This window comes from Coregonus lavaretus (assembly GCF_964263955.1).
Source record: "Coregonus lavaretus genome assembly, contig: SUPER_35_unloc_5, whole genome shotgun sequence".
In the NCBI taxonomy this organism is placed as follows: Eukaryota; Metazoa; Chordata; class Actinopteri; order Salmoniformes; family Salmonidae; genus Coregonus; species Coregonus lavaretus.
The window spans coordinates 273,441-298,667 of NW_028167177.1; the positions used below are offsets into that span (position 1 = coordinate 273,441).

The 25,227-nt window shown below is 41.7% G+C and overlaps 1 pseudogene across 1 annotated transcript; it reads left to right on the forward strand.

Moving 5' to 3' along the window:
* The first annotated feature begins 2,109 nt into the window (after positions 1 to 2,109).
* On the forward strand, positions 2,110 to 23,755 carry LOC311110386 (annotated as a pseudogene). The gene is made up of 7 exons (XR_014615953.1): positions 2,110 to 2,628; positions 3,020 to 3,150; positions 8,947 to 9,120; positions 12,711 to 12,875; positions 20,750 to 20,861; positions 21,090 to 22,053; positions 22,163 to 23,755. The product of XR_014615953.1 is annotated as an uncharacterized misc_RNA (transcript).
* The last annotated feature ends 1,472 nt before the right edge of the window (positions 23,756 to 25,227 follow it).

Sequence of the window (25,227 nt, forward strand, 5' to 3'; positions counted from 1 at the left end):
GAAATATTTAACCTGAACTAAATTGAACCTGTAGTTGATATTCCAGACTGACTGGTCTTTACAAACTGGGTCAGAGTGTACAACCTTTTTACTGTTGAATTTGATATTTTAAAAACTTGCAAATAGGGTTGTCAAACTATTTGATAATTTCTTGAATAAATGTTTTAAAAAATGTTTCTACCTTTAATGTCAATGATCTAAAAACAAATAAAACTTTTATTTTTTGCATATGTTGCAGCTTTGACCATATTTTACATAATCTGAGATGCTTATGTTGTACCCGTCTTCGGTTGAGACACAGCATGCTCTTGAAAAGAGGGTGGGTGTCATGTTTTGGCTGATTAATGTACTAAAATGGGAATAACATTGACATTTCAACTTTCAAATGGTACAACAAAGATGGTTGGAGGTCCACACATCAGAGATTGTTGACTTGAATGAGATATCAGTTAAATTACTGTCAGTCTTCCATATGAAACCTATTGATATCATAGGAATATAGATAATAGAATAGACATTCCCATTTAAGTTGATATTCAATGGTGGGTGGACCGGCGGCCATCTCTGTAAGTAGTAATTGGAAGTTAAAATTTCAATTTCAATATCAATGGAGTACCAGCTAAATTGCAGTGATCTGAAGGGATAGGCCCATTCTATGAATTATATTTATATGATTGAAATGACACCTACCCTGTATTCAAGAGCATGCTGTGTCTAAACTTCAACATATGCAAAAAATAAATAAAACAAATCTGAGTTTATGCTTTTTTAGATACTGTACCTTAGATTTTTTTATTTAAAAAACGTTTATTTCAAGAAATTATTAAATAGTTTGACAACCCTGCTTTTAAGCTTTTAAATAATATCAAACTCAACAATAATATTTCCCAGTGATGAAGATATGGATGTCTCATGGTATGGTAGGGTATGCAAAATGGATCACCTCTATCTCCTATGTTTTGGCATTCAGGTCCAAAAAGCCACTTTCTGACCACTTCTACCATGGGCAAATATGTATAGAAAGTTTCATTCAAATCAAAAGGGGTGTGGTCAAAAAGTGATTAAAATCAAATGGAACGACCCTTCTGTTTAGGAGGGTAATTAACCACGAATCCCTCATTAACCTTTTGTTAACTTGTCATTTTAAAACAATGTGGCCAATCAGCTTAAATCCAATATTTTTTTCATATTGAAAATACATATTAAACCGTACACAACCGGTGGAATATGTATGTCCAATATGAAAAAACGATTCGTTTTAAACTGATTGGCCACTCTTTAAGGGCCGCAAAATGAGCAGCAACTTTCCTCTGGGTGTAAACTGGGGATTTGGAAACAAGAAGTGCCCCTTTAACTGCGACACAACGTACAGGCAATTCTGCAATAAATGATAGGAGTACAAACACAAAAAACATTGTTGACCATTTAGACTTGAAAATCATATAATATCTCATATAAATACTTTTATTTATTCTTTGTATGATAACTAGTATAAAATATATTGATAATTGTGCACATTTTCCATCATTTTCACCCTAATTAGTAATTCCCTTACAAAACAAATATGGCCGTTTCGAAACTGCAGTCAACTGTGGTATTTTGGAGGCAGTAATTGTAGAATAATAGCAGTGTGCTGCGGTTGAACTGCAGTTATACTAAACTGTAACTGCAGTTACACTGCAAAATTACTGCGGACATTTTTATTTATTTTGGATGCAGTATAGTCCTATAGTGTATTGCATTGGGACCAATGGAGTGGGTGGAGTAGAACGTGCTGCTGAGCATATAGACCTCAGTCCCCCATGAAATAACACCATATAGCTTCTACAGACCCTAGTGAGTAATCCCAACCCCACTTTTACTTCGGCACCTAGAATAGTTCTCTCTAAAAGCCAATATGTTTTGGGAGATTTTATTTGACCTTGAAACCCCAATTTAATGAAAATATCACTTAAATATGAATCATTGTTAATGTTTAGACAATCACTTTTCATAATGTTTAGACAATCACTTTTAATATATCATCAATAAAGAAATACATGTTATTGACACTTTTCTATTATTACGTGGGGGACCTTTATTTTGAAAATTTCCGAAAATCTGTGACCCGGAAGTACTTTTTTTGTGTTGGGACAAGGCGCTGGTGTAAACAGTGACCAAGAACAATTTCAACGTTAGCGTTTTAGTTCAGACGTTAATTAACATCCTGGAACTCAAAATATGAACAATTTAACAGTAAAATATAACATACATACCCCATGTAGTGTTTAATTCGCGTTTGAGACAGGACTTGATTGATAGATGTTATCTAGGTAACGCTAGCTAGCTGCTAATGTTAGCTAACAATGGCTAACTGTATGGTTTTCCACACTCAAATAGCCTCCATCATGGAGGTGCTAGCGAATGCAGCCGTGGCAGAGATCTGTAAACTCGTAGACGACGACTATGCAGTGTTTCGTTTAGAAATAACTCAAAGCCAGAAAGAAAGCAGGGCTTTGCGGAGGAAACTACAGCTACTGGAACTGAAGGTGTCACGGGAGCGCGCAGAGAGGACAATGCGAGAGCGCGTCCTCGTCAGTCGTCCCAAAAGTGTCAAGATCCTTGACCAATACAGAGGAATGGCAAGAGGTACATTTTGCAGAAGGCCGAGGCTGCGGGGCCTGTCGCCCCGTTCCGATCTCTGCGCATGTGTGACTTTAGATTTGTTAACCACGTACTGTATATGGTTAACCAGAATTGGGTGTTGGTCAGTTTTTGGATAGTATGTAATAATTCCCCTGATTACTTAGCTGTCTTGTGCAAAGACACTATCATATTCTAACCAGTTTCTTGATTTACTGCATTTCTTCATTGAAAATAATGTGATGCATCGAACATAATACATTGATCAATAAATAGTATATCAATAAGTTATGAGAAGTGTTACCTTACATCCTTGCTATTTCTAGACAGTGTCCATAATGTACAATATAGTGCCAGTACCTAACCTAACCACCTCTTTTCCCCCAATCACTCTCAGGTGAACGACATCTCACTGGAGGACACAGGAGCTTTGCTAAGCCAGCGGGGCACGATACATGGAGAGATGACCAACCAATCACTGTTGATGAGGGGAGTGGAACCTCAACCCAGCACGTTATTGTGATAGAGGTTAGTGTAACAGTGTTGCATGATAAATTATAGTTACTTTTTAAATCAAATGTGTCACGTTTATTTCAGAAAGGCTCCTCTCAGCAATTCACTTGCTTACATGTACATCCTTATTTATCTGCCAAAGGGGAGTTGTTATCCATTGTTATCCAATTCTTACATGCTGACTACACCGGCCAGGCGAGTGCGCATGTTGATATATCAAAACGAACTCTGAACCAACTAAATTCATTTGGGGACAGGTCGAAACATATATGAAACATTTATGGACATTTAGCTAACTAGCTTGCTGTTGCTAGCTAATTTGACCTGGGATATAAACATTGGGTTGTTATTTTACCTGAAATGTACAAGGTCCTTTTTTTTGCTGGATCTTTGTAGAATATTGACCCATTTTGAGTAACACAAAATCGTGTGTTCTCTACTCTAACAATAAATCCACAGATACAAGGGAAAATCTAGTTATTTTCTAGTAATCTCTCCTTGTTCAGTCGTCTTCTGCTTCTTCTTCTGTGGATTTTATATGGCGGTTGGCAACCAGCTTTAAGGTGCATTACTGCAACCAACTGGACTGGAGTGTGGACCTTGTTCATCTTTCAAATCACCCACCTGGGTATATGCCCCTAAAAACCAATGAGGAGATGGGAGAGGCAGGATTTGCAGCGCGTCAAGCGTCTAAAATAGAACCAAGTTCTATTTTAGCGCCTGGCTACACAGATACTCGTTGACGCGCGCAAGCAGCTTGGATGAAATGTCGTCCAAAAGTTATACGTTTGACTTATCTGTCCATAGAACATTCTTCCAAGAGTCTTGATGATCATCCAGGTGCTTCCAGGTGATTTTTGGCAAACTTGAGTCAACTTTATGAACGACATGGGTCCCATTATGCCTGGCGAAAACCTAACACTGCATTCCACAGTAAGAACCTTACACCAACGGTCAAGCATGGTGGTGGTACTGTGATGGTTTGGGGATTCTTTGCTGCCTCAGGACCTGTATGACTTGCCTTAATAGAAGGAACCATGAATTCTGCTCTGTATCAGAGAATTCTACAGGAGAATGCCAGGCCATCCGTCTGTGAGCTGAAGCTGAAGCGCAGCTGGGTCATGCAGTAAGATAATGATCCAAAACACACAATCAAGTCTACATGAAAATGGTTAAAAAGCAACACATTTGAAGTTTAGGAATGGCCTAGTCAAAGGCCATACCTAATCCCAATTGAGATGTTGTGGCAGGACTTGAAACGAGCAGTTCATGCTTGAAAACCCACAAATGTCTCTGAGTTAAAGCAGTTCTGCATGCAAGAGTGGGCCAAAATTCCTCCACAGCGATGTGAGAGACTGATCAACAACTACAGGAACCATTTGGTTGCAGTCATTGCAGCTAAAAGGTGGCACAACCAGAGTGTAAGGGGGCAATTACTTTTTCACACAGGGGAATTGGGTGTTGCATAACTTTTTTTATAAAATAAAATAAGTTAAAAAATATATAAATATATTTATAAACTCAGGTTCCCTTTATCTAATATTAGGTTTTGGTTGAAGATCTGATAACATTCAGTATCAAAAATATGCAAAAATAGAGAATATCAGAAAGGGGGCAAATACTTTTTCACGGTACTGTAGATACATGGGCTCCGATTCGATACAAGAACGATATGTTCCATGACAAAATTGAAAACACAAAGCAGACAAAACTCTTTGGTCTTTTAAAATCCTGCTGTATATAAAATATTGTGTACTATAGCTTGGCAAATAAATAAATGTGACTCTGGATGACAACATTAGGGCTGTTTTGCTAAAGAAGTGAAATCCGCTTTGTGTTTTGTTTCCTTGCCATGATACTAACAACTGGTGTCGTCCCGGCCCTAGTTTTAGTTTAAAAAGAATCGGTGCGAATCGGTTTGATTAGAGAACCATTCGATGTGATTCGGTTTCGATGCAATATGATTCGATTCACTAACATTTGTTGCATAAACACATACATTTTCCATTCCAAATTCAAATCTACTGCTCCTGAGCTGGGCCTTTCTGAGCTGGATCTGTCTGAGCTGACTGTTTGTGTGTGTGTGTGTGTGTGTGTGTGTGTAAATTATGTATGTCTATGGTGTGTGTGTGTGTGTGTGTGTGTTAGTGGTGCGTGGGTCAGCTGTTTGTTCACCCGCCATCAATTGCTAATAACCCTGCTGCAACCGCCCAACTATATGTGATAAAGTGAAAATCTGAGGCCCGCACCCGACCCTAACCCGCTAATATAGAAAATGCGCAGTAGGCTACAGTCAGAGATGGTAGGCTATTTGTTTTTCAACTTGTCTATAATTAGATACATGCAGCTTCTCTTCTGTCATTGTATGCTACCCTAGAATACTAAATAAACCCTTGCCCACCAGTATAATGTCAATAAATGATAGAATGCATCAATCAATTTGACATCGGTAAAGTTTTCTGTCATCTCTGCTGCTTTCGTGGAGGAAAGACATATAGGGACCTGGGAGAAAATGCAATAAAAAAAAAAAATGGGAAAGGTTTTCTGTGCAAAATTTCCAAATGACAGTTTGTAAGGAAATAGAAAGCTGTGAAAACGACCCAACATGTTTCTGATAAGATTTCAGTTCGGCTTGGATGCATATTTTATGTGGTTGAAATACTATCAGCTTTTATGATGCTGATAAAGATAGCACCTCTACAGACGGTCCCTAGCTGCGCATTCGCATTCTCTCAAGATGCTGAAAGAAATAAATCATATTTCTCTAATTTTGCTGCAAGAAATGCTTAATTCTGCAGGAGTTCATACTAAGACTATGTGAGAGGTTATAGCCCTACAGTCAGTGTCCAGATTTAAGTTTCCATTTAACCCATCTGAACAGTAGGCTACAGTTCCGTTGATGTGCCATAGGCCTATTTGAAGTCCCCGTCTTGTGACTCGAATTTGTACAGCACCTCACAATCATCACACATAACATCATTCTGTTTTACCACTTCACCAAATATTTCCCAAACATTACTTTTCTGGCACTCCCTTCTCATTATTGTCAACTCTCCATTTCGCAGATTTTCTCTTATGGAATTAAACTCCGACATCGGCCTTTTTGCTTCAGTGGATCGACTTCCTGTTCCCAAAAGTGCTTGCCGATTGGTGTAGGCTATTTGGCACACGTAAAGTTAGGCCCTGAAGCTTAAGTTTATGAACTAATGCCAGATAGACAAACAATTATTAAAGAAAAACCTCAATGTAGCCAACCTGGTTTCAGAGCATTTCGTATTATTCTGTATGTTACGTATCGTATAGTTTGTATTAATTTGTGGATGTCCATCACCCATTTCGTATGATATGTTACGAATTTGCAAAATGTATGAAACACTACATGGCCAAAAGGATGTGGACACCTCTTCAAATGTGTGGATATGGCCATTTCAGCCACACCCCGTTGCTGACAGGTGTATAAAATTGAACACATAGCAATGCAATCTCCATAGACAAACATTGGCAGTAGAATGGCCCGTACTGAAGAGCTCAGTGACTTTCAGCGGGGCACCGTCATAGGATGCCACCTTTCCAACAAGTCAGTTCGTCAAATTTCTGCCCTTCTAGAGCTGCCCCGGTCAACTGTAAGTGCTGTTAAGTGGAAACGTCTAGGAGCAACAACGGCTCAGTCACCAAGTGGTAGGCCACACAAGCTCACAGAACAGGACCGCAGAGTGCTGAAATGTGTCTGTCCTTGGTTGCAACACTCACTACCGAGTTCCAAATTGCCTCTGGAAGCAATGTCAGCACAATAACTGTTCGTCAGGAGCTTCATGAAATGGGTTTCCATGGCCGAGCAGCCGCACACAAGCCTAAGATCACCATGCGCAATGCCAAGCGTCAGCTGGAGTGGTGTAAAGCTTGCCGCCATTGGACTCTGTAGCAGTAGAAATGCATTCTCTGGAGGGATGAATCACGCTTCACCATCTGGCAGTCCGACGGACGAATCTGGGTTTGGCGGATGCCAGGAGAACGCTACCTGCCTGAATGCATAGTGTCAACTGTAAGTTTGGTGGATGAGGAATAATGGTCTGGGGCTGTTTTTCATGGTTCTGGCTCCTTAGTTCCAGTGAAGGGAAATCTTAACGCTACAGCATAGTGCACAAAGCAAGGTCCATACAGAAATGGTTTGGAAGAACATGACTGGCCTGCACAGAGCCCTGACCTCAACCCCATCAAACACCTTTGGGATGAATTGGAACGCTGACTGCGAGCCAGGCCAAATCGCCCAACATCAGTGCCCGTCCTCACTAATGCTTGTGGCTGAAGGAAAGCAAGTACCCACAGCAATGTTTCAACACCTAGTGGAAAGCCTTCCCGGAAGAGTGGAGGCTGTTATAGCAGCAAAGGGGAGACCAACTCCATATTAATGGCCATGATTTTGGAATGAGATGTTTGACAAGCAGGTGTCCACATACTTGTGTGTATGTTATGAATTCTAGCTAGGCTAGGGGTTAAGGTTACGTTTAGGAGTTAGGTTAAAGGGTTAGTGGAAGGGTTAGCTGAAAGGGTTTAGTTTAGGGGAAGGGTTAGCTAACATGCTAAGTAGTTGCAAAGTAGCTAAACAGTAGTAAGTAGTTGCTAATTAGCTAAAATGCTAAAGTTGTCCGTGATGAGATTCAAACTCGCAACCTTTGAGTTGCTAGATGTTCGAGTTAAGGCCACCGATCCACCCCGACCAACTACCCTACTTTATTTTTTTCCTTAAGTAACCATGTCTTATGTAACCATACCAAACGTAACATATCATACTAATTTGAGTTTCCCGGATTTACATTTACTATGTTACGTATAGTCTGAGACCAGGCTGATGTAGCCTACAGATATAAATAGCAAAATAATTATACATTTATGATTTTTTTCTAGGTATTGTTTTCTCATTATTCAACCCGACCGCCCTGTGGATATAACCGTGGGGACTGCGAATTATGAGTCAACCCCAGCATCACTAGTGTGTGTAAATGATGTATGTCTATTATGTATGTACTAGGCCCCTGATCTAAGCCATAAGGGAGACTAGGTATCTACCACTATCAGATTAGGGGGGTGTTTTGTCTCCCCACTTTGGTTCTGAAAACACCATCACCCACTAATTAACTTGTCATGTTTGCAGATTCAGTGTTTGAGCTCATAATGTATCAATATTGATCGTTTACAAATTAGCTATGACATAGCCAATGAATATATAGCACAACTTTTGATTTCACCCCCATCTCAAAATCAAATGGTTTTGACCATTTGGAAGTTTAGTGAGCTTCTTTTCTCCTCCCGCTTTGGCCATGCAGTGCGCCAGATTGCCGTCCTTATTCTGAAATTATTAACTTTACCCTGTATATCTAAAAATGACCATATACACTCATTGTTTGAAGCAAAACTATTGCTGATGGTGAACCTGAACAATCGAAACTCAAATCTATTGTAAGCCCCGTTCAGCAGCTTAACTAGGCTACTGATATTTCCTGGGGTTGTTCGGCATGCAAGATGACTTGTAGATCAATGACTGTCAACACTGGTACATTCTTAGTTCGACACTGAAGAGAGGACGCATCAGTTGTGACAAAAGATGAGGTATGGTAAGTAGAAAGAAAGTAATACGTTAGTGAATCAGCTACTCGTAATGTTTGAATCGACATTTGGATCGGTTTGGGGTCTGCGGACCAATGCAGTTGTATCTTAAACATTTTAATTGGGACCGATGCGTATCGGTGAATAGTTACATCCCTACCAATTCTACTCATGAACCGGTAATAACCTCCTCTCTACTTGTGTCAGTCTGCAGATGCAGAGTCTGCAGGTCCTGGAGGATCATCTCTGGTCAAGGAGGAGAGGTCTGAAGGAGAGGAGAACCCAAGGCACAGCAGAGACATCCAGACTGGAGCAGCGGCTGGAGTGGTGTCCCCTGTAGCCACCGCGCCCCAGACCAGGACCCGATGCAGCATCACGGAGGTCAGTGGAACGCCGAACGCCGTCCTCAAGTCAGAGACAGACACAGAGACTTTAACACAAAGGCTTTTAGACACAGGACCTGACCACAGGTCAGACCCAGAGAGACTGTTGGTGGGGCCACTGGGCTGTCCTCCTGCTCCCGGCTCAGAGTATTTACTTTACGGTAACCCGAGCCCAAGGACGGTTCATTCCCATCCGGACTCAGGTGACGCGTTAGAGAATGGAAATGATCCGTCTTGTTCTTACACTACAGAGATGGACCCTGGCAACATATCCTTGGGTTTAGAGACACAGACTGATCTGTCTAGAGGGGACTGGAACCGGTACAGTAGTAGTGTATACTCTGAAGGGTGCTTAGATAAGAAAGAGGAGGTTATAGTAGTAGATGAAGTGACTGTGAAAGTGGAGGGCCACGTTCCTCCCACATGGAATGCAGATAGTCACCTAGGAGACAGACACTCACAGGGCAGAGATTTCTTAGGTTACAGGGAAAGCTTGGAGAAAAATCTAAATGTCACGACCCACTCCCCTTTTCATGCGCTCTGGGATCGCGACCCAGTGTCCACGTCAATGGAGCCTTCCGATTCACACGGCCGCGTCCTTTTCGATCAGGTATTGAACTCAAACGACAATGCTAGAGCCCAGGTTCATGGAGGGGGAGCCACATCAGCCAATAGTAAAGAGAAACGGTTCCTCTGCATGTCCTGTAAAAAAGGCTTCAGGTGCCCCCAGACGCTGGAGATCCACCAGAGGGTCCATACAGGGGTGAAACCCTACAGCTGCCCCCAGTGTCACATGCGCTTCACACAGGCTGGTGACCTAAAGAGGCACTTGAGGGTCCACACAGGGGAGAAACCCTACAGCTGCCCCCAGTGTCACATGCGCTTCACCCAGGCTAGCAGCCTGAAGAGGCACGTGAAGGGCCACACGGGAGAAAGACCGTTCGCCTGTACGCACTGCGGGAAGAGGTTCTCAGAGAGGAGCTACCTCAGGATACACCAGCAGAAAAACCATTCCCATTCCACAAAATAAAAACCATTCCAATTTATAGCTTATTAAGTTTAGAACAAACCCTGCATTAAAGAAAGATGAATTTTAATTGTTGTCAGCAGAAAATATTCATAGATGCATTTGGAATAACGAGAGTAACAGACTTCAGTGTTGAAGATTCCTGGGTAGAATATTGTATCCAGACATTGTGTGATATATAAGGCATATATAAGCCTAAAAAGTCTGTTACATATTGTGTTTGTACTGTGTAGGCTATAATGATGTTCACAAATGCCTATTTCATTACTTCCATTCAACTAGTAAACTTTTTTCCCCAAGACGCTTTTAATGAGAAAATTAATGCAGTTTATCAAGTTAATGCAGATTTTTAGTTGAGACGTGTATGTGTGGTTTTCATAAGGTGTATTTAAAACTTGTTTGTTTAATAAACACAAAATGGGACTTTTCATTCTAAGACTTTCATTGAGACTCTCTTTAGTATACATCACATCTGATCTCACCCTATTCTGCATACACCCAACAGAGCTTTATAACCAATATACACTTACTAAATATATATACACCTACACATATTACCTTAGTCTATTACACTAACAAACACCTACTGATGATGACTTTTGACTTATCATAGCTGACTTCTTTTTACCCACAACATCATATTTATGTCCACCATGATGGGTTTAACAACAATGAAGTAATTCTGTAACTACAGTATAGGACTCAAACATAGTGGGGATGGGTAAACTCTCCGGGCCATACTTGCAAAAATTATAAAAAAAGTTCAAGGTTAAGTGGCCACCTGATGAAGTTAGCATAGGGCTAAATGTGCAAGCTTATGTAATGGGAACAGCTAACAAGTAGCCTTGGCTCATGTTCCAGTACATCAAGGATTTTATTTGGCTGATGCTTAAACTTACCCTTGAACTTAAACTTTTTCTAAATGTTCGCAAGTATGGCCCCCACATGTTGAAAGTCTGTTTATTATACGTATGTGCGAATGTACATACCTGAGGGAGTGTACACTACCAGCTAAAAGTTTGGACACACCTACTCATTCAAGGGTAGGTGTGTCCAAACTTTTGGCTGGTAGTGTACACTCCCTCAGGTATGTACATTCTTTCTTTTTACATTGTAGAATAATAGTGAAGACATCAAAACTATGAAATAACACATATGGAATCATGTAGTAACCAGAAAAGTGTTAAACAAATAAAAATATATTTGAGATTCTTCAAAATAGCCACCTTTTGCCTTGATGACAGCTTTGCACACTTGGCATTCTCTCAACCAGCTTCATGAGGTAGTCACCTGGAATGCATTTCAATTAACAGGGGTGCCTTGTTAAAAGTTAATTTGTGGAATTTATTTCCTTCTTAATGCGTTTGAGCCAATCATTTGTGTAGTGACAAGGTAGGGGGTTATACAGAAGATAGCCCTATTTGGTAAAAGACCAAGTCCATATTATGGCAAGAACAGCTCAAATAAGCAAAGAGAAATGACAATCCATCATTACTTTAAGACATGAAGGTCAGTCAATACGGAAAATCTCAAGAAAGTTTCTTCAAGTGCAGTCACAAAAACCATCAAGCGCTATGATGAAACTGGCTCTCATGAGGACCGCCACAGGAATGGAAGACCCAGAGTTACCTCTGCTGCAGAGAATAAGTTCATTAGAGTTACCAGCCTCAGAAATTGCAGCCCAAATAAATGCTTCAAAGAGTTCATGTCACAGACACATCTCAACATCAACTGTTCAGAGGGGACTGTGTGAATCAGGCCTTCATGGTCGAATTGCTGCAAAGAAACCACCAATAAAGGACACCAATAAGAAGAAGAGACCTGCTTGGGCCAAGAAACAAGAGCAATGGACATTAGAGTCCAAATTGGCGATTATCTCCGCATGTGTAGTTTCCACCATAAAGCATGGAGGAGGAGGTGTTATGATGTGGGGGTGCTTTGTTGGTGACACTGTCTGTGATTTATTCACACTTAACCAGCATGGCTACCACAGCATTCTACAGCGATACGCCATCCCATCTGGTTTGGGCTTAGTGGGACTATCATTTGTTTTTCAACAGGACAATGATCCAACACACCTCCAGGCTGTGTAAGGGCTATTTGACCAAGAAGGAGAGTGATGGAGTGCTGCATCAGATAACCTGGCCTCCACAATCCCCCGACCTCAAACCAATTGAGAGGGTTTGGGATGATTCGGACGGCAGAGTAAAGGAAAAGCAGCCAACAAGTGCTCAGCATATGTGGGAACTCCTTCAAGACTGTTGGAAAATTATTCCAGGTGAAGCTGGTTGAGAGAATGCCAAGAGTGTGCAAAGCTGTCATAAAGGCAAAGGGTGGCTATTTAAAGAATGTCAAATATAAAATATATTTTGATTTGTTTAACACTTTTTTGGTTGCTACATGATTCCATATGTGATATTTCATAGTTGTGATGTCTTCACTATTATTCTACAATGTAAATTGTAGTAAAAAATAAAGAAAAACCCTTGAATGAGTAGGTGTGTCCAAACTTTTGACTGGTACTGTATGTCTGTGTAATCTGTATCACCTGTCACTTCCAGGAGGAGGATGATCCAGAGGTGCTGCTGGTGAAGGAGGAGGGGTGTGAGGAGGGTCTGGGGAACCCTGAGGGGACCATAGTTATGGAGGACAACCAGACTACACCTCCTCCTGAACCCACAGAGGAACCATCTGAGCAACACAGGACCACACACAGTCTCAATGAGGTGAGCCCACTGTGAACTACTGTCTGTATGGTATTAGGTCAGGGCCCGTATCCACAAAGGCTCTCAGAGTAGGAGTGCTGATCTACGAACTGTTTTGCCTTTTAGATCATAATGAATAAGACCATGTAGACAGGTGGGGACCAGGGCCCGTAGTTATCTAACAGCCCGAAAATTCTCTGTGTCGCAAATTTGGTCCTACTTTTACGCATAGGAGTAACAGCATGTTATCAACATTCCTATGACATAAAAAAGTACTCATATCTCAAGGTGTATTTATGAGCGCTCAAGAGGTGTCCTAACCGGTTACGAGTTGCCAGAAGATGGCTGCATTGAGACAATGGCGAGCACGCATATTTAGGGAGAGGAGGGATTTTTTACAAACATTTGGTAATGACATTTTAATCAAAAGATACCGGTTAGATAGGGATGGTATACTTTGTGACTGACCTTGTCCGTGATGCTATTTCTCCATCTACGGGATGATAATGTGCTCTCTCAGCAGAGATCAAAGTTATCGCCACTTTACACTTCTTGGCAACAGGAAAAATGCTACAGTGTAACAGCGATGATTTGGGTCCATAACAGACCATCAGCAGAGAAAGATCCGTCAAACCCAGATGGCATTTACAGCACCTTGAATCATCCAAAGGTTCATTGATTTTCCCACCACTCAACGCCAGATTATTCAAATTATTCAAAAATAAGCTGCCTTCATCCAAATCGCATTGATTGTGCCCACATCAAAATCATTGCCCCACACGGATGAGGACTCATTCATCAATCGAAAGCGGTACCACAGCATTAAAACCCAAGTTTTTTTTTTTTATGCAGACTATATGATTCTTGATGTTGTAGCCAACTGGCCTGGCTCTACACATGACTCCAGAGTGCTCAGTGAGAGTGGCCTCAACATGCTGTTTGAGCACAATGTTGTTCCCTCTGGATGTCACCTGCTTGGTGACAAGGGGTACCCCCAGATAAGGTGGCTGCTGACCCCTTTCCTACAACCTCTTCCCGGCGCTCAGCTCAATTATAACAGGTGAGGCAATAGGCCAAACATTTGATTTACTGGGCTACAGTATATAGGGGATTTTATTTGAGCATAATTACAATATTTATCCACATAAAATGACATGTAAACATTGTTTTACCTGAAGGGCTCACAAGATCACAAAGAGTGTGGTAGAAAGGGGGAATAGGCCAGTGGAAGAGGAGATTTCATGTGCTCCATGGAGAGGTACGTCACAGCCCAAGCAAGGATGGTCTGACGCATAATAATGGCTTGTGGAATATTGCGCGACATCTGCAAACTACGGCTGATCCCTCTACCTCCCGACGATGGAAACGCGGGAAACTGACGATGACGACAGTGATGGAAACGATGACGATGAGCCAGTGCCATAGGTGAACAGGGAACGCTTTTCCACCAGCACGTTGCCAACCTTCCCTTTAGGTAGGCTCGCATAGCAATCTCCACACTTTGTTTTGGCGCTGTGTCTCGTAGAACCCAATATCTAGCTACAGAACATCAAACATTAAGGAGTTGGAGAGCATTATAGAGCATTATCGAGATATGCCATGGTGGGCTAACATTTAGATATACAGTGCATTCGGAAAGTATTCAGACCCGTTGACTTTTTCCACATTTTGTTACGTTACAGCCTTTATTCTAAAATTGATTAAATACATTTTTCCCCCTCATCAATCTACACACAATACCCCATAATGACAAAGCAAAAACAGGTTTTTAGTCATTTTGGCAAATGTATTACAAATGAAAAAACGGAAATATTACATTTACATAAGTATTCAGGCTCTTTACTCAGTATTTTGTTGAAGCACCTTTGACAGCGATTACAGCCTTGAGTCTTCTTGGGTATGACGCTACAAGCTTGGCACACCTGTATTTGGGGAGTTTCTCCCATTCTTCTCTGCAGATCCTCTCAAGCTCTGTCAGGTTGGATGGGGAGCGTTGCTGCACAGCTATTTTCAGGTCTCTCCAGAGATGTTCAATGGCTGGGCCACTCAAGGACATTGAGACTTGTCCCTAAGCTACTCCTGCGTTGTCCTGTTGGAAGGTGAACCTTTGCCCCAGTCTGAGGTCCTGAGCAGATTTTCATCAAGGTTCTCTCTGTACATTGCTCTGTTCATCTTTCTCTCGATCTTGACTAGTCTCCCAGACCCTGCCGCTAAAAAACATCCCCACAGCATGATGCTGCCACCACCATGCTTCACCGTAGGGATTGTGCCAGGTTTCCTCCAGACGTGACGCTTGGCATTCAGGCGAAAGAGTTCAATCTTGGTTTCATCAGACCAGAGAATCTTGTTTCTCATGGTCTGAGAGTCATTCAGGTGCCTTTTGGCAAACTCCAAGCGGGCTGTCATGTGCCTTTTACTGAGGAGTGGCTTCCGTCTGGCCACTCTACCATAAAGGTCTGATTGGTAGAGTACTGCAGAGATGGTTGTCCTTCTGGAAGGTTCTCCCATCTCCACAGAGGAACTCTGGAGCTCAGTGACCATTGGGTTCTTGGTCATCTCCCTGACCATGGCCCTTCTCCCCCGATTGCTCAGGTTGGCCGGGCAGCCAGCTCTATGAAGAGTCTTGGTGGTTCCAAACTTCTTCCGTTTAAGAATGATGGAGGCCACTGTGTTCTTGGGGACCTTCAATGCTGCAAAAATGTTTTGGTACCCTTCCCCAGATCTGTGCCTCGACACAATCCTGTCTCGGAGCTCTACGGACAATTCCTTCGACCTCATGGCTTGGTTTTTGCTCTGACATGCACTGCCAACTGTGGGACCTTATATATAGACAGGTGTGTGCCTTTCCAAATCATGTCCAATCAATTGAATTTACCACAGGTGGACTCCAATCAAGTTGCAGAAACCTCAAGGATGATCAATGGAAACAGGATGCACCTGAGCTCAATTTCGAGTCTCATAGAAAAGGGTCTGAATACTTAAGTAAATAAGGTATGTGTTTTTTGTTCACATTTGCATACATTTCTAAAAACCTGTTTTCGCTTTGTCATTATGGGGTATTGGGTGTAGATTGATGAGTAAAAACATTTACTTAATCCATTTTAGAATAAGGCTGTACCCTAACAAAATGTGGAATAAGGGAAGGGGTTTTCATATTTTCCGAATGCACTGTAGGCTAGATTACTGTGAACAATTAAACACACCATATTATGTCTTAAGCTTTTTTATTGTAAATAAGTAATATTCCTACTGCAAACGCAAAACTTATATTTTTTTACTTCCGGGGAGCTGCTGGTGGATGGCAGTCCTGCAGCAACAGCGAGGTGAAAGTGAGGAAAAAGATGGCGGAAGTGGATGCTGAGTTCGAACCAAGCAGCGGGTTGAGCAAAGTTGGTGAAGACGAATGTTCTGAATAGACAACAGTAGTATCGAAAACTGGAACAAAAAGGAAATTGTCTAAAATTGGAGTGGAGGATTTAACTTTGATTAATTGTATTTCTGAAGAACAGAGGAAGATTGCAGTGAACCTCAAAAGAATCCGAACAACAGAAGTTTTGTGTTTTGAACTTCGGAGTAGAGCATCCGTCAAAGGAGTCATCTCAGGGGTGACGACGGATGTTCAGGTTGAATACCTGAAGAAAATTCCTGGTGTGGTTGGTGCCCACCGTCTGACCCGCTGGGTGAATGGAGAAAAATAAGAAAGTCTGTCAGTCCTGTTGTTTTTTTATAAAGAGCAAATACTTATCATGTGAAGCTTGGTTATGTAAGATATGCTGTAAGAGCTTTCGTCCCCAAACCATTGCAGTGTAAGAATTGTAAAGGATTTGGCCATGTTTCAAGTGTGTGCAGCCAGATGGAGTATACTGAAGAACGGTGTGTAGAAGGACGACGGTGTTGCAGTTGTGGTGGGGATCATGATCCTGAGTTCCTGGAGTGCCCTGTAAGGGTGAAGGAGATTGACGTGGCAAAAGTTAGTGTTCAATCAAATCTCTTATGAGGATGTGATTAAAAGAATTGAGAAAACAAGTGATGCTAGTGAAGATATGGTAGTGGACGCACCACAGCCTGTAGTACATTTTTGCGGTCAGTCAAAATGTACCCTGTGTGTTAAAAAGGTGGATTTTGTGGCGTTCATTGCCACAGATATAAACAGTACGGCACAGGTCTCAAAGAAGTCTAAGAAACTAGACATTATTGTGGCTGCGGCAGAAAGGTTTTGGGGACTTAAGGATTTTACATCTGAAGACTTGCAAAGGGTACTGGCGCTGGAAGACCCGCCTTCCCAGGTTCCCCTTGAGCCTGTGTAGGGATCAGAACAGTTGTATTTTCTTTACAGAAAAGTTGTTTGATTTTTTAGCGTTTTTTTTTTGTTAGTTGTTTTTTTTTTTTTTTGGAGGGGGGGTATTTTGTTCCATTTTGGGGAATCCTGTTTCCATCCTGCACAGTAGGTGGCGGGATGCACATTAAATTGTGCGAAAGGGGGATACCTTGTCAGTTGTACAACTGAATGCATTCAACTGAAATGTGTCTAACGCATTTAACCCAACCCCTCTGAATCAGAGAGGTGCGGGGCGCTGCCTTTAATCGACATCTACGTCATCGGCGCCCTGGGAACAGTGGATTAACTGCCGCCCCAATATTCCAATAGAAGAGGTGGAGGTCCCCTCAGACGCTGGAGCAAGAGATGCGCTGCAACAAGATAATTATTGTTTTCAGTTTAGCTTACTTATGGCCAATAAAAATTATAATTTGTTATTCAAAATATCATGTGAATAAAAGTGTTAAACAGTAAGCTTAAATCCAGGTTATTGTGCTGCTCGGTGACCCTCAACAGCGCAGCGTTTTGGTCCTCTCCAATGCCTGAGATGGTCAAATTTGAGCGCCACAGTTAGTTAAACACATTCAGCTATGGCACTGAGGGGTTTACGTGGAGGGCCACCTCCTGAATGCATAGAATACCCATTAGACAACAAAACAGTCTACATAACATAGCAACTGAACTTAAGCCTACCTGTTTTTTCCGTTTCCCTGCAGAAGTTGGCAATCTCCAACCGACATTTTGATAGGATGGTGTACCCGTGTTGTTCACATTCTTCAGGAGTTCTTATAGACAAATGACGTGTGCGGTTTATTGTTTCGGAGATGGCCCTCCACGCGTCCTAGGTTGGCTGGTCAATGTAGGACGAAATTAGCTCTTGATAATACTTTTGTATTTCTCAACTTACTCCTCAAGTAAAATACTTTCCTCCTCCCGCCAGTTTGGTTTTATTTTTATTTCCATGATCGCATGCCGACTAATGACATGTGGTGTTTAAAAGGGCAAGAAACCGAAAAGGGATTTGTAGTTCTATGTAAATAGGGTAATGTGAGCCAGCTGTTCATAATGTTCTCTCAAACTAATTGGGTGAGTTAGATTAGCCTTTCATGCGCCGGTGTACCTGGGAGTATTATTTAACCTAAATTGGCCTAATATCCAATGTTACAATTGGCCGACACTATTATGATTATATTTTATGATGATTACGTTTGAATATAACAAAAACAAGATATCTAATAGCCTATAAAAGAAACATAACGTTATGTTGCTAGGCCTATTATTGGTTTGATATTGTTGCTTAAATGTATGTCTTGTTTTTGGAAATGTGGAATCCACTCTGCCCTTTTTCTAATAATAATTTTAAAAAATGTCATCCACTTTCACTTAACGGCTCTTCTCATGTGGTAAAAACGTGCTGAGATCAACTCATTAGACTAACTCCTCCTCATCGCTGAGACTAGGGGAGAGACGCTTAATAACTACCTTTTAGGTGCTATTCTGAGCAGTGAGTAAATTAGGTCACGGTCGTACTTCTAGCGCGATTTCTATGAGTAATTCAGAGACGCTTGATAACCGGGCCTGATCCTCGATTAGCACTTCTACTCTGACACTCTGGGCCCGTATCCACAAAGCATCTCAGAAAAGGTCCTAGGAATCCTGTTAACCTGTTTTCAGACACTAAAAACCTCCCATCTCAGAGTAGGTTTTACGATGATGTTAAAACACTGCACAGACAAACTGAGCCAGGAGTAAAATCAACTCAGAAAAGTTTCTCAGCTGGTAATCATGACAGTTTGAGGTACTGCAAAGGAAAGATATTGATGACGCTCATTGATTGACATGTTGCAAATGATGGGGAATAACCAACCGTGATGAGGCATCGCCAGCTTTGAACTCTATAGCACGCTTCATACAACCACGGTGAATGTGACTGTACATCAAATGTTGCAGTGGTAAAAACGTTTGATATAATTTTCGCCTGACACAATCACTTTGCTTAATCTTAATTATTGGCTAATATGTTGGCATGCATAACAATTTTTTAAAATAAAAAATCTGATATTTGTAGTAATGTGATAGACATATTACACTGAATCATGCAGTATAATGGTTGTTAAAAGCAGAATTGTGATATTACCATTATATCCACACACTCGTCACTCGCGTTTAACAACTCTAAATCGCTTTGGCACAGTAGGCATCAAGTTACTTGCCGATAATGTTGCATAAAATGTTTGAAAGGTCTAATCTTTACCGAACACAATTCAAGTTAACATGTGACGCTTTCAATTGCTCAATATATAGCTATAACCAATTTAGGCATCTTTTTTTTTTACAACGTGTTATTCTGCTTGAAATAACATGAACTAGTAGGTTCATGAAATAATCGAATTAAAAATACACGGAGTGTACAAAACATTAAGAACAACTTCCTAATATTGAGTTTTGCCTTCAGAACAGCCTCAATTTGTCAGGGCAATGGACTCTACAAAGTGTCGAAAGCATTCCACAGGGATGCTGGCCCATGTTGACTCCAATGCTTCCCTCAGTTGTGTCAAGTTGGCTGGATGTCCTTTGGGTGGTGGACCATTCTTGATACACACAGGAAACTGTTGAGCGTGAAAAACCCAGCAGCATTGCAGTTCTTGACACAAACTGGTGCGCCTGGCACCTACTACCATACCCCTTCAAAGGCACTTACATCTTTTGTCTTGGCCATTCACCCTCTGAATGGCACACATACACAAACCATGTCTCAATTGTCTCCAGGCTTAAAAAACCTTCTTTAACCTGTCTCCTCCCCTTCATCTACACTGATTGAAGTGGATTTAACAAGTGACATCAATAAGGGATCATAGCTTTCACCTGGATTCACCTGGTCAGTCTGTCAAGGAAAGAGCAAGTGTTCATAATGTTTTGTACACTCAGTGTATGATTATTTATTAGCCTAGTGGTTGTAGGTATTTAGGCATATCATGTGAATTAGGCCTCGTGAAATCATTGTCAAAAGCACAAGAGATACTATTGCATGTAGGTCTAGATTATTTATGGGTTGATCATATAGAAATATAGAAAGATTCTTTCAACAACTCCAAAGCAATTGCCTGTCGATGGTGCAGGAACCACTGACTCGCTGCATTTTCCTATCATCAAGACACCTGCTGGTAACTCTTAACTGGTAAGGACAGCTCATGAGGTCTCCTAAATATATGTCGACTAGGTGGGACTCTTATGACTAAAGAGGTTTCATGCATAGCTTTTATTTTTACCCATAAGAGTAGGAGTAAAATGTAGCTTCTCAGCACTAATGACCAATTTTCTACTCTGAGACTTGGTGGATATGGCCCCAGGTCTTGATACATTTTGTCTTAAGTGGGATCATGCCTTTGAATTATCAAACCATTAAAGAGTGTCAGGTAGTCAAATCAATTAACATGTTTGCATAGTATCACATCAACTAACATTCTTGCATAGTACTCATAGCAATCCCTCATTGCCCAATCAGAAGATGCTCCATAGCTGGGTGCTCATATCAGATGTCTTGATCTAACATCCTCTCACTCTGTATCTCTTACAGTCAGTAGACATGGAGGATGGGAAGCCTGATCTGCTGCTGGTCAAAGAGGAGACAAGAGAAGATGGACCAGAGAGCATTGACCTGCTGAGTGGACTAAAGATGGGGGAGCAAGGTAAAGGAGAAATACATATAGCCTACATTCAGTAATAGATCTTCCATGGGAATGGTGATGCACCTGGCTATAATTTGATGTAAAATGAAATCAATACAACTTATGTTTACATACAAACACACACATTATAATGTATGAACTTCACCAAACAAAGAAGAAGAAAGAAAACTCCATATATAGACTTCTCTGCCATGTTTGTAAAGTCTATTTTGTAACCTCTTCCTGCAGGTGGTTGGCTGGAGGCTAACAGAGGAGACTGGGCGGCAATCTTGGATTCCCAGACCCAGACCGGTGCAGCCAAGGGCCCAGGGGACAACATCACTGAGCAGGTCAGGACCAGAGGTGACATAGTGGAGGTCAGTGGATGGGACAGCGTCCTCAACTCTGGGCTGGGGAACAACACCGTTAACCACAACCAGAAACAGACAGTCGAACACAAAACAACAACCGAACTTAGTCTCCATGACAACAGACTGGCTGAGACCAGGGCGAGGTGTAGATTTGGTTTGCAGGGACTGGGAGTTGTCCATATGCGGCAGGAGAGGACAGACACAGACTCGGCTAGCGATGCTCCGTCCTGCTCCTATAGTTGTGATTCCGAGAGACTGATGGCGCCTCAGGTTAACCCCCTAACAGATGCTGCCTTCAGCCTGCCTTCTATAGGATCTATCAACTGGAACATGGACCCTACGACAACACAGACTCTCCCTGGCATTCGTCCTCCTCACAGTCTCCTTATGTTAAACCAGACCTCAGACAATGCCAGTGCCTCAACACTAAATGGCTACACAAGCCCATTGACAAATGACAATAGCAGTAACGCTATCAGCAGATCTGGTAGCAAAGAGAAGCGCTTCCCGTGTTCGTTCTGTGGGAAAGCCTTCAGTTTCCCCAAACAGGTGGAGATCCACCAGAGGATGCACACGGGGGAGAAACCGTTCGGCTGCAATCTTTGCCGGGCCAGTTTCTCCCAGTTGTCCAACCTGAAGAGGCACCAGAGGGTCCACACAGGGGAGAAACCTTACAGCTGCCCCCAGTGTGAGAAGAGGTTCTCCCACCAGCATCATCTGAAGATACACCTGAAGGTCCACACGGGGGAAAGGCCTGTACGCACTGCGGGAAGCGGTTCTCGGAGAGGAGCTACCTCAGGATACACCAGCAGAAAGTGCACACGGCCCATGTATAGTGTATAGTGAGTGATAAGTAATAATAATAATATTTTTTACATTTTACTTTTCATACAGAATCTGTCACTTTTTTAAAAACTGACTCAAACAAATAAAGTCTGTCTTCTCCTTCAGGATCTCGTCTGGTGACTGGGTTCATAGAAGGCCTGGGTCTAGCCTTCCTCAGTTACCTCAGGGTTACCCCACCAATACAGACAGGGTCAGGATGGGCGTTCACTACAAGAGGTACCTAGCCTATAACACAGTACACAATCCCAACAACACCCAAACAATGGCTAGAGGTCAAGGAGGGAGCTCAAAGACTAACCACCTGAGGGTGGCTCCTGCTTCTACCTCCTCTGGTGTCATTGGGTCACAACGTGGGAGGCCGAGCATTAGGACGGACGCCAATTAGCCGTAAGCCTGCCACACGTGTGGGAAGCGCTTTGCTAAGACAAAATATATGAAGCAGCACCAGACCGTTCACACCAAGGAGAGGCCCTTCAAGTGCAAAGTATGTTACAAGAGCTTCTCCTTCCGGAGTTACCTCATCAGACATAGGAGTGTCCACAATGGGGAAAAGATCGTAGCAGTGTGGCTTGAGATGTACACAGAGAATATCTGGGAACCATTCTTCAGCTGACATATTATAGTTATCATGTGAAGTGACTTGGGGTAAGAGGGTAATTAACCACATACCATTCATTAACCCTTTATTAACTTGTCATTTAAAATAGATTTGTGGACCTGTTTTTAGAGAGGCTAGAATAAGGACAGTTGAATATTTACCTTACTGAGGTGATGTAGATGGAATAAAGTAATTCTATACTTTTCTACTCTATTGTTGCTAACACACTGTTCTTTCTAAACAAATCTGTTCTGAGCTTGAACGATGGTGATCATAAACAGGAGATTTGATGTGTAATGTAATAAGCAGTACCGTATTTCAAAGAACAGCATGCATACCTTTTTCATTTAACCACACCATTTGAGCTATGACGCCAACTAATAAGATACTTTCTCTTCAGTTTAAACGGAAGTGGGTGTGGCTTGGCGACATGATGGAAGCGGATGTGGAACTTGAATCAGATGGTGGTGGATAAAAGAATGAGTGGACTTTTGTCCAGAAGAATGTCTCGTTTGTATTTGTATTTATTATGGATCCCCATTAGCTGCTGCCAAGGCATCACCTACTCTTCCTGTATGGGAAAGGGAGCAAAATTGCTGTGGAAAATATGTCTAGTTCTGATCATAACCCATCGTATCTGGTAGGACTGCGGTTTTTGGAAAAACAATGTATGCCAGACTTTGTGAATCCGTTTGAAGCATCTAAAATGGTGGAGAAAGCTTTGGGTAAAGTGAAATATGTGAAGATCACAAGAATTGGGCTTGTTTTCATTTTGTGTGTTTCTGCTGATCAGAAAAGGCGTGTTGGTTCTCACCCAAATTGATGATTTTATTGTGTCTTGCTTTGATCTGCCACCTGTCAAAGGAGTCATTTCTGGAGTCTTGGAAGAAGTCAACATTGCTCTACTGAAGAATGTTCCTGGAGTGGTCGATGCACAAAGGATGAATCGCGTGGTAAATGGCATGAAGGAGAAGAGTTTGTCTGTTCTTGTGTTATTTGATGTGGAGTGTCTCCCTACCCAAGTGCAGCTGGATATGTGTACTATCTTGTGAGAGCCTTTATATACAGACTTCTCAATAAACTGAAAAGGAGAAATTGCTTTTAAATTCGAATCACTTCCTGAATTGCATTAGCGGTGCGTGGGTAAAATCACTGGGGAAGCCAAGCCAGGGATAAAAAGCCATATTACAATCTATGTGTTGTGATAATTGCATTGTTTGCTCTATAACTTGTTAGTTCATATGCCTTGACACCGTGATATATAGGCCTAAGGCCGAGACAAGAAGACACAGTGGCAGAATAAATTCAACCACACCTTTGTTTCATCACAAAACCGGAGAGGAACATCTGTCTGGTAAAGTCAACAAAACATACATCCCCTACAGCAGGGGTACTCAACTCTTACCCTTCAAGGTCCGGAGCCTGCTGGTTCTGTTCTACCTGATCATTAATTGCACATTCCTGGTGTCACAGGTCTAAATCAGTTCCTGATTAGAGGGGATCAATGAAAACATGCTGTGGAACTAGCTTCAAGGTCCAGAGTTGACCTACAGCATGGTCAAGCAAGTAAATGTTTCTGACATTATCGGACTATAAAACAACTCTTGATTTAGAACCACGGAGAGTTACTTCAAGTCGCAAAGAAAACAGGTGCTGCCTCCACTATTCCAGCATCATTTAAACTTACATTTTAAGCTTCAACATCATCTAATCACCTATGCTTAGTCTTATACAGAGCCAACTAAAAGATACCAAAAACTATTTAGTCCAATCAACGTAAGCTAAATATGATGTAGCTGTCCATGGTACTGATTTCTATGTGTGCGTGCAAGTAGAAAAAACATGTTGACTCACCCTACTTGTAGAGAAACACCAATGCCATCCTCCACTTTCATGTTGCCTAAACAGTCTATGACTCTGTCATACAGTACAAGGTTTTAGTTTTTGTTGTCCTAGGCTACCTGGCTAAAATTCTTGCTAACTAGCCTAACTTCCTTTCATGGGAGACGATTCACTAGGCCAGTTAGTTAACATTAGCCTACTACATCTAGCTACAGTTGAAGTCGGAAGTTTACATACACTTAGGTTGGAGTCATTAAAACTCGTTTTTCAACCACTCCACAAATTTCTTGTTAACAAACTATAGTTTTGGCAAGTCGGTTTGGACATCTACTTTGTGCATGACACAAGTAATTTTTCCAACAATTGTTTACAGACAGATTATTTCACTTATAATTCACTGTATCACAATTCCAGTGGGTCAGAAGTTTACATACACTAAGTTGACTGTGCCTTTAAACAGCTTGGAAAATTCCAGAAAATGTCATGGCTTTAGAAGCTTCTGATAGGCTAATTGACATAATTTGAGTCAATTGGAGGTGTACCTGTGGATGTATTTCAAGGCCTACCTTCAAACTCAGTGCCTCTTTGCTTGACATCATGGGAAAATCAAAACAAATCAGCCAAGACCTCAGAAAAAAAATTGTAGACCTCCACAAGTCTGGTTCATCCTTGAGAGCAATTTCCAAACGCCTGAAGGTACCACGTTCATCTGTACAAACAATAGTACGCA